Here is a 7,518-nt window from a genome sequence, read left to right on the forward strand (position 1 = left end):
AAAGCTGGAAGTGGCACTGTGGCTCAAGTGGTAGAGTGCTAGCCTTGAGCAAAACGAAGCCAGGGATAGTGCTCAGGCCTTGAGTTCAAGCCCCAGGACTGGCAAAAAAACAAAACAAACAAAACAAAAGGACCAGAATACACTTAATGAACCATAACAGTATAACAACATGGAGTCTAAACAAGAGCAAAAAGACCAATATGGATGATTCCTTTCAAGGTAATGAGAGCCAATAGTACTGTCCATTAACATTAACACCATTCATCTACACAGTGTGAGAGATCTGAAAACTCAGCTCTTACCTTTACATATCCATGGCAGCTACACATTTAATGTAAAGTATGAGGTCTTCAGAGGTCCATCTTAATCCAGGTCCTTTTTAATATCCAATGCATGATCTACATCAGGCAGACTAGAAAAAAGCATAACTCTTTCCTTCTGTATGTCTAAAGGAAAATGAAAGCAACATTTATTCTTATCAACTTTTCAGTGGCAGTACATGCAAACTGGAATTTTAAATTATCTCCTACAACGTTCTTATTTATCTCTTTCCACAAGGTGTGCACAGCGGGAAGAAAGAATAAAACAAGTGATTTGCCAACAGGTAGGAATAATTTCACTTACATTATGAAAGAATGTATGTATAATTTACAGTTTACTATTGAAGCATCATTTCTACTTTACATGGAAAATATCATTTTCTAAGCATCCACTTGTCACTAAAGAGGGAAAACATACCTTAGAAAAAGTGCCTATTTGTGCAGCCCTATTGATATGTGCACTGGAATGAACAACTTTCCAGAAATTAGAGGTAGAATTCTGCTAGTACCCTTAGTCTCCTGGACTGTCACCTGGACTATCAGCCTGCACCATTATTATTTAAGAGGCTTATCTACCTGTCCTTCACTCCTAGCCTGCTCTAACCAGTCAACAGTCAATTTACTATACCTAGATCCCTTCAATTATGATCCTTCTACATCTGCTTCTGGGATTACAGGTATGCAAGACCATCCCTAGCAAAAATGTATCATTTTTTTTATCACTGAATTTTTCTCAAAACTTAAAATATTCAAGAGTTGTGTTGGTCTAGTGTTTACTATACTATAGTAAGAAAATTTTGTTTATTATTATCTCTCTCTCTCTCTCTCTCTTTTTTTTTTTTTTTTTTTTTGCCAGTGCTGGGGCTTGGACTCAGGGCCTGAGCACTTTCTCTGGCTTCTTTTTGCTCAAGGCTAGCACTCTACCACTTGAGCTACAGCGCCCCTTCCAGCTTTTTTGTGTATGTGGTGCTGAGGAATTGAACCCAGGGTTTCATGCATGCAAAGCAAGCCCTCTACTGCTAAACCATATTTCCAGTTATTATATTTAGTCAAATAAACAGATGCAATATTAGTTTGGAAATTTGGAGAAAATATTTAGTCATTCTACTCTTTTACCAGTGCCATAATCTGGAGACCAAGTCCTCATTATCTGAAGATTCGGGTCTTTGAGCCAAAACATAACAGAGGCTATGACAAATGCTGTATGTATTATCACATTAAAATCCTAAATAAGCATTGTGATCTGTTATAGTTCGGTTGTTAAGTATACTTAAGGTTTAGACCTAAGCAATGATGCTGTTTGGAAGTGATGGAATCTTTGGGAGGTGAAGCCTACCAATAGGAAGTTAGGTCTTTGAGGGATGTCCTTCAAGGGGATACAGGGACTGAAGCCATTCATTCCCTTTTCTTTGCTTCCTGGCCACCATGAGACAGCAGCTTTGCTCTACCATGTGTTCCCTGCCCTCATATATTATCTCTCCTCAAACCCAAGAACATGAGAGTTAACTGACCATGAAGCCATGAGCCAAAAGCCAAAATACATGCATATTCCCTTTTTCTTTTTTGTGGGGGGAGGGGAAGGGGGGGTTGAACTGGGCCTGGGTGCTGTCCCTGAGCTCTTCAGGTCTAGGCTAGTGCTCTACCACTTGGGCCAAGTGCCACTTCCTGTTTCCTGGTAGTTAATTGGAGGTAAGACTCTCACAGAATTTCCTGCCTGAGCTCCTTTTGAACAGTAATCCTTAGATCTCAGCCTCCTGAGTAGCTAGGATTCTGGGCGTGAGCAACCAGCACTGGGTTTCTTTCCTTGTTTTAAGCTGAGTTTTTTCATGTATTCTATCACAGAGATGGGAAGTTGACTAACAACGTAGTAGTTGTTGTGAATTTTCACTATTTTAAATATGAAGTTAGGCATAGAATGATTACACAATTTATCCAATACTACTCAAATAGTAACTGGTATATCCATGATTTGAAATGAGACAGCCAAACTCAAGAGCCCACAGTAACAGTTTTCACATTTGGTGGTGAAATAAGAAAAAGAAAGCAAGACAAAGAAAAAGTGGGCAGTAAATGGATTTAAAAATTTTTGTAGTTCAAAGCAAAAAAATCTAAACCCTTGAGAATACCTGAAGGTTGAATTATGATACAACACACTTCATTTTAGATGGTGTTAGCACCCTCTGGTGAATAATATTTGATAGTGTTCTCCAAAATACTGAGCATGATATGCTCCACAGGTACAAAATGACAACGAGGAGTAGGAAGATCATTTTCTCTGTGACACACAGGGTGGTTATAGATAACAAGATTGTATGGTGCATTGAAAAGGCTGTAAGAGATATTTTTACCATCGATATTTTGCCTGATTTCAACTTTATAGAAACAGCATATGATATCTAATTAATACATATTATTTTTAGCTGCCTGTTTCAAACATATTTAAGTCTTAATAACTCAGATGAAAGTAAAGATAAAAAATTTAAAGCAGCTGTTTGGATGTTTTAAGTAAACACCTAGTCATAAAATTTACTTCATCTCAAAGGATTCCATACAATTTACCATAAGCAACTTCTACCTGTGGAAACAAGTAGAGATACTTGAGTATCTTAGAGGATCAAACTAGTTGCGGGATATTTTACATAAAAAGCAACAAAAATATCTATCAAGCAATAAACATCAAAATAGTTCTTACTTTCATATGTTATATTCTAATTTTCACTGTTCTGAGACACACAAAATATCTTTAAAATCTTCTCTTCCCTGCCTCTTTTGGCTCCTTGAGTTACTTTCTCAGCAGTATTTTCAGGAAGTGGGCACAGCCATGTGATTATGTGATTCATAGCACCTACCATCTTCTGATATTGGACATATTTTCTTTTTTCTGTATTTTTCTCAGTAAAACAGAAGCTTCACAGTGAGCTGAAAGTCCTGCATGTCTGATTTTTGTATCATTTCTATAATCCCCATACATAAAATAATGCTGCCAAAGGTGCTTCCTAATCAAGATTAGAAAAAAAAAAAAAAAAGGACATGCAGCAATTATTCAATGTAACTACAGGTTCTTTCTTCTAAGGAAGAACTCATTTGGCTTCCTCTGAATCTAAGCTGGCTTCTAATGTCCTTAAACAGAAAGTGACAGAAATGATATTGTAATAATTCCAGCCTAGGCCTTAAGAGGACTGCCAGTTCTTATTTCCCAACTTGGAGAAGTCTTGTCTTTGGCATATTTCTTCTTACAACCTGGCTACCATGGTTTTAGAAGCTGACAGGCCAGCAAAGCTGAGCTTTCTGCCAAGCGCTAGGATCAATGGCCAGGTCTGAGTAAGCCTCCTAATATGAGCCAATGCAACCAAATCATCAGGTGACTGATACTCCAGCCAATATCACATGAGCAGTAACTCCAAGACAAACAAAATGAAGCAGTTTCCCTGTCAATCCAATGCGTAGTTATTCAGACGTATACAATTTGCTATAGCTATGCATGGATCACAAACAACATCTAGTGAGTTTGGAAAGATGATCTAAAGAAAATATTCATTTAGAGACAGAAAAAAAAATCATTTGCATGAATAACATTTTTATAAGTTGATGACCAGCCTGAAAAGCTAAAACGGACTTAGGAAATTGAAGAGAAAAAAAAAGAGGTGTTGAAGAGGAATTTGGGAAGCACAAAAAGGTTGGTTAAATTCTAGTGTAAGAAACACATCCCTCGATAAAATTGAACCATTAGTAAAGGAGGGGCAAGGTTTCTGAGGAGGCATGAGCACAGAGAGTCAGCAATCAGGTACACCAGCACCGCAACAGCAAGAGATTCTGTTTGAGTAGGACACAGGATTTATGAAGAGAAGAAAAGCCAAAAAGGAGGGTTAAAAATAGGTCATGCCACCTCAAAGGCTGTATCAATACTTGCATTTTTTCCCAGTCAAAAGTGAGTCTAGGTTATTTTTAATATCCACAGAAGTTTTCTTCTTTGAATATAAACATTATATGTAATATAAGCGGTACAGGTAGAATTTTAACTTAATAAAAAAAGATAACCACTACAAATTCCTCTTTCCAGAGACACTCATTGTTAATCTTTTGTTGTTGTTGTTGCTGTTGTTATTGTTGGTCGTGAGGCTTAAACTCAGAGCTGGAGTACTGTCCCTGAGCATTTTTGCTTAAGGCTGGCATTTTATCACTCTGAGCCACAGCTCCACTTCCAGTTTTCCAGTGCTTCACTGGAGATGAGAGTCTCATGGACTTTCCTCCCTGGCTTGGCTTTGAACTGTGATCCTGAAATTTCAGTCTCCTGAGTTGGCACAAATTGGACATATCTCTCTCTTCAAATAACATTTGTTTCATAATCATTTATTTACCTGTTGATCTTATGAAAACAGTCTTAATACACAAAACTGTCCTGTGAAAATACCATAGTGTCTTTAGTAAGTCTTTACAGGTAAATATCTCCATTGTTTCTCAACTTGGATGTAGCTATTATAGAGAACATACCAATTGCACAGTTACCTTTGTTTGATATACTACCATCCATCATTTACTTATATTAGTCAAATTTGCATTACTATGGCAAAACTTCAAGGCTATTAACTTATAAAAATATTTATTCTAACTCTTAGCTCCAAAGATTTAAGTTAAAATTCACGCAGTTTCATTAGTTTGCGCCTTTGGCAAGAATGGCATATCATGGTAGGCATGCACGATGAAGCACACCCTAATTAGGCAGGGATTTGGAGGGTATTCAATGCCGTGAGTAGCTGGTCTTCACTTTTTACAGGTCCCTAACATCTCGCTATGGGATACTTGGAGGAAATGCTTTGAACACATGGATTTGGGAACACTCCTCAAAACAATAGTAGTCTTGGTTCCCAAAGACTCATGTCTACTGGTATTGAAAAATGTCCATAATTCCATAATGCCATCACCAAAAGTCCCAAACCAATTATTCCATCATTGCTCAAAAGTCCAAACTCAAAGCAGGAAAAACTCAACTATGAACACCTTTATCAAAGTTTATCTTGATACTTACCTGGCAGGGTTAATAGCACGATCATGCAAGTGGTTTTCCCAGGGCAAGGCGCGCCCATTGCACTTGGGGAACACTGACCTCTGCGATTTCTCCACATAGGAGAAACTCGACTGCGTCATTTGTGACAGGGTGAGGGACTATGTGCATGCTGTTCTCTGGTATTTGGGTTATGAAATGTTAGAATGGGTCTCCTCTGTTGTTCCATACAATGGAGTACACGTTATGGCTTCAGTACAATTTGTAAGGTTTCATGAATAAACCATTTTTGTGCACCATGTTAGTACAATCTCGGGTGCTCTTTCAGCCTAAGTTCTCTAGGAAGGAGTCAGTACAGTTACTACAAGGAGAAAGCAAAGTGGGGACCTGGCGGGGGGGGGGGGGGGGAGGGGGGGGCAGACATCCCACCTTAAAAGGCGGAGAAACCTTGGATGTGCACTGCCATCAGGGACTGCCCTCGCTGCTTCTAACCTCCAATGATGTGACCTCGGTCTGGGCAGTGTGCAGGGGTAGGCCATATATATCTATATCTATATACACATATACATACATGCATCTATATATATACACATATCTCTATATACATAAATATATCTACATATGTGTATATATGTATATATACCAGAAAGAAAAATTAAAAATATATAACAGAAATAAAATTTTAAAAAAGTTTTTATTTACTTCCTTTATTTTCAAGATACAATCATAGAATAACACTCATAGTTCAAAACGAAGGCATGGGATAATAGAAGGATCTTCCCAAAGCAAGATTAACATGCAGCTGGCTACAAATTAAATTATAAACCTTGTGGCTAGGGTGCCCTCTGCTCTCTGCTCTCCCCTATGACTTTGTTGGTTGCACCCCATGACTGGGTTTGTTGATTGCCTACAGTTTCCTCAGCAAGTGTTTCTCACTGGTGGAAATTCAATATCTTCCTGTGGTCTTCATTTCAATTCCAAGTTTACTCTCACAGCTCAAAGGTGTATTGCCCCACTGGGGGGCTGCTTTCAGGGACTCTGATTTTTCAGTATATTCCCTGGGACATATGGCTTTCCTTTGACATTTGGGTGTAAGCCTTCTACTTGTCTATGAAACAGCATCATGTGTGCAATGCCATTGTTTGATGGTAAGTGATCTGTGAGAGATTACTCATGCAGACCACCATACCTATATGGAAGGGTTGTGCAAGGAAAGGTCCTACAAAACACTCCAATACTTCCATAATGGTTTGAGCGTATTTATAATTACAGTGCACAGATCATTCTTAGAAATTATTTTTGAAACCAAGAGAAGACTAAACAATGTTTGTTTTGGATGTTGTAAATCATGAAATTAAACAAGGGTCCTCTTTTGTTTTGCTTGCATAAAATCTAAGAGGCAAATATGTGGTTCTTTTCTCTTTTTTTGGCCTGAATTTTCTGATTCATAGAAAAGATGGAATTAAGTGAACATAATTTCAACCACTTAGAAGCAATCATATGACATAGACCAGTGATAAAAATAGAACTGAGCATCATATAAGTCATTGAACTAAAATCACTAAATGAATAGATCTATTTTTTTAAAGTAAATGCATACGGTATAATAAGCAAAACCATACAATTGCACATTCATTCAGGAGCAAATATATACTTTTCCAAAGCTATAACCAGACAGGAAATGTGATTCCAAAAAATTCTTGATTAAAGAAAGGAGGTTTAATAATTTAAGGGAAGGCAAGCATCACCTACATGTCATTTTTTTTGTTGTTGTTTCTTTTTAGGACCAAACAAATCTCTAAAAAAAAATCTAAGCCAGTAATAAAGTAAATGATAGGGCATCTTAAAACTGGATCTTCATTGCAAACAAGGTAAAATAATATATAAATGAATGAATGATGTTGTGAATCTTTATTTTTTTTACAGATTTCTACTAATAGAGTCATACCAAGACTACCAAACTGTATGAAACACATGGCTTTGTGAAAAATCAGACAGGAACATTATGTTTAGAGAAAAGTTTAGGCATAGTGTGTACAGTCAGATTTTTCTATAGACATTAGAAAGGGTTTATGTTTAATGAATTATTACAGAAAATATTTTGGCAAAACTCATACTGTTTCCATTTCAAAAGTTTCCATCCAGGAAAAGTTAATTGTAGAAACTACTTGTATATCTTTTCCTTCCTTCCTTCCT

The 7,518-nt window shown here is 37.2% G+C and overlaps 1 non-coding gene across 1 annotated transcript; it reads left to right on the plus strand.

Annotated features, from left to right (window-relative positions):
* The first annotated feature begins 5,338 nt into the window (after positions 1-5,338).
* LOC125357811 lies at positions 5,339-5,504 on the plus strand. The gene has a single exon (XR_007212214.1). It is a non-coding gene; the product is annotated as a U1 spliceosomal RNA (small nuclear RNA).
* Positions 5,505-7,518: the final 2,014 nt, after the last annotated feature.

Source organism: Perognathus longimembris, chromosome 9 (assembly GCF_023159225.1).
Source record: "Perognathus longimembris pacificus isolate PPM17 chromosome 9, ASM2315922v1, whole genome shotgun sequence".
NCBI classification, from domain to species: Eukaryota; Metazoa; Chordata; class Mammalia; order Rodentia; family Heteromyidae; genus Perognathus; species Perognathus longimembris.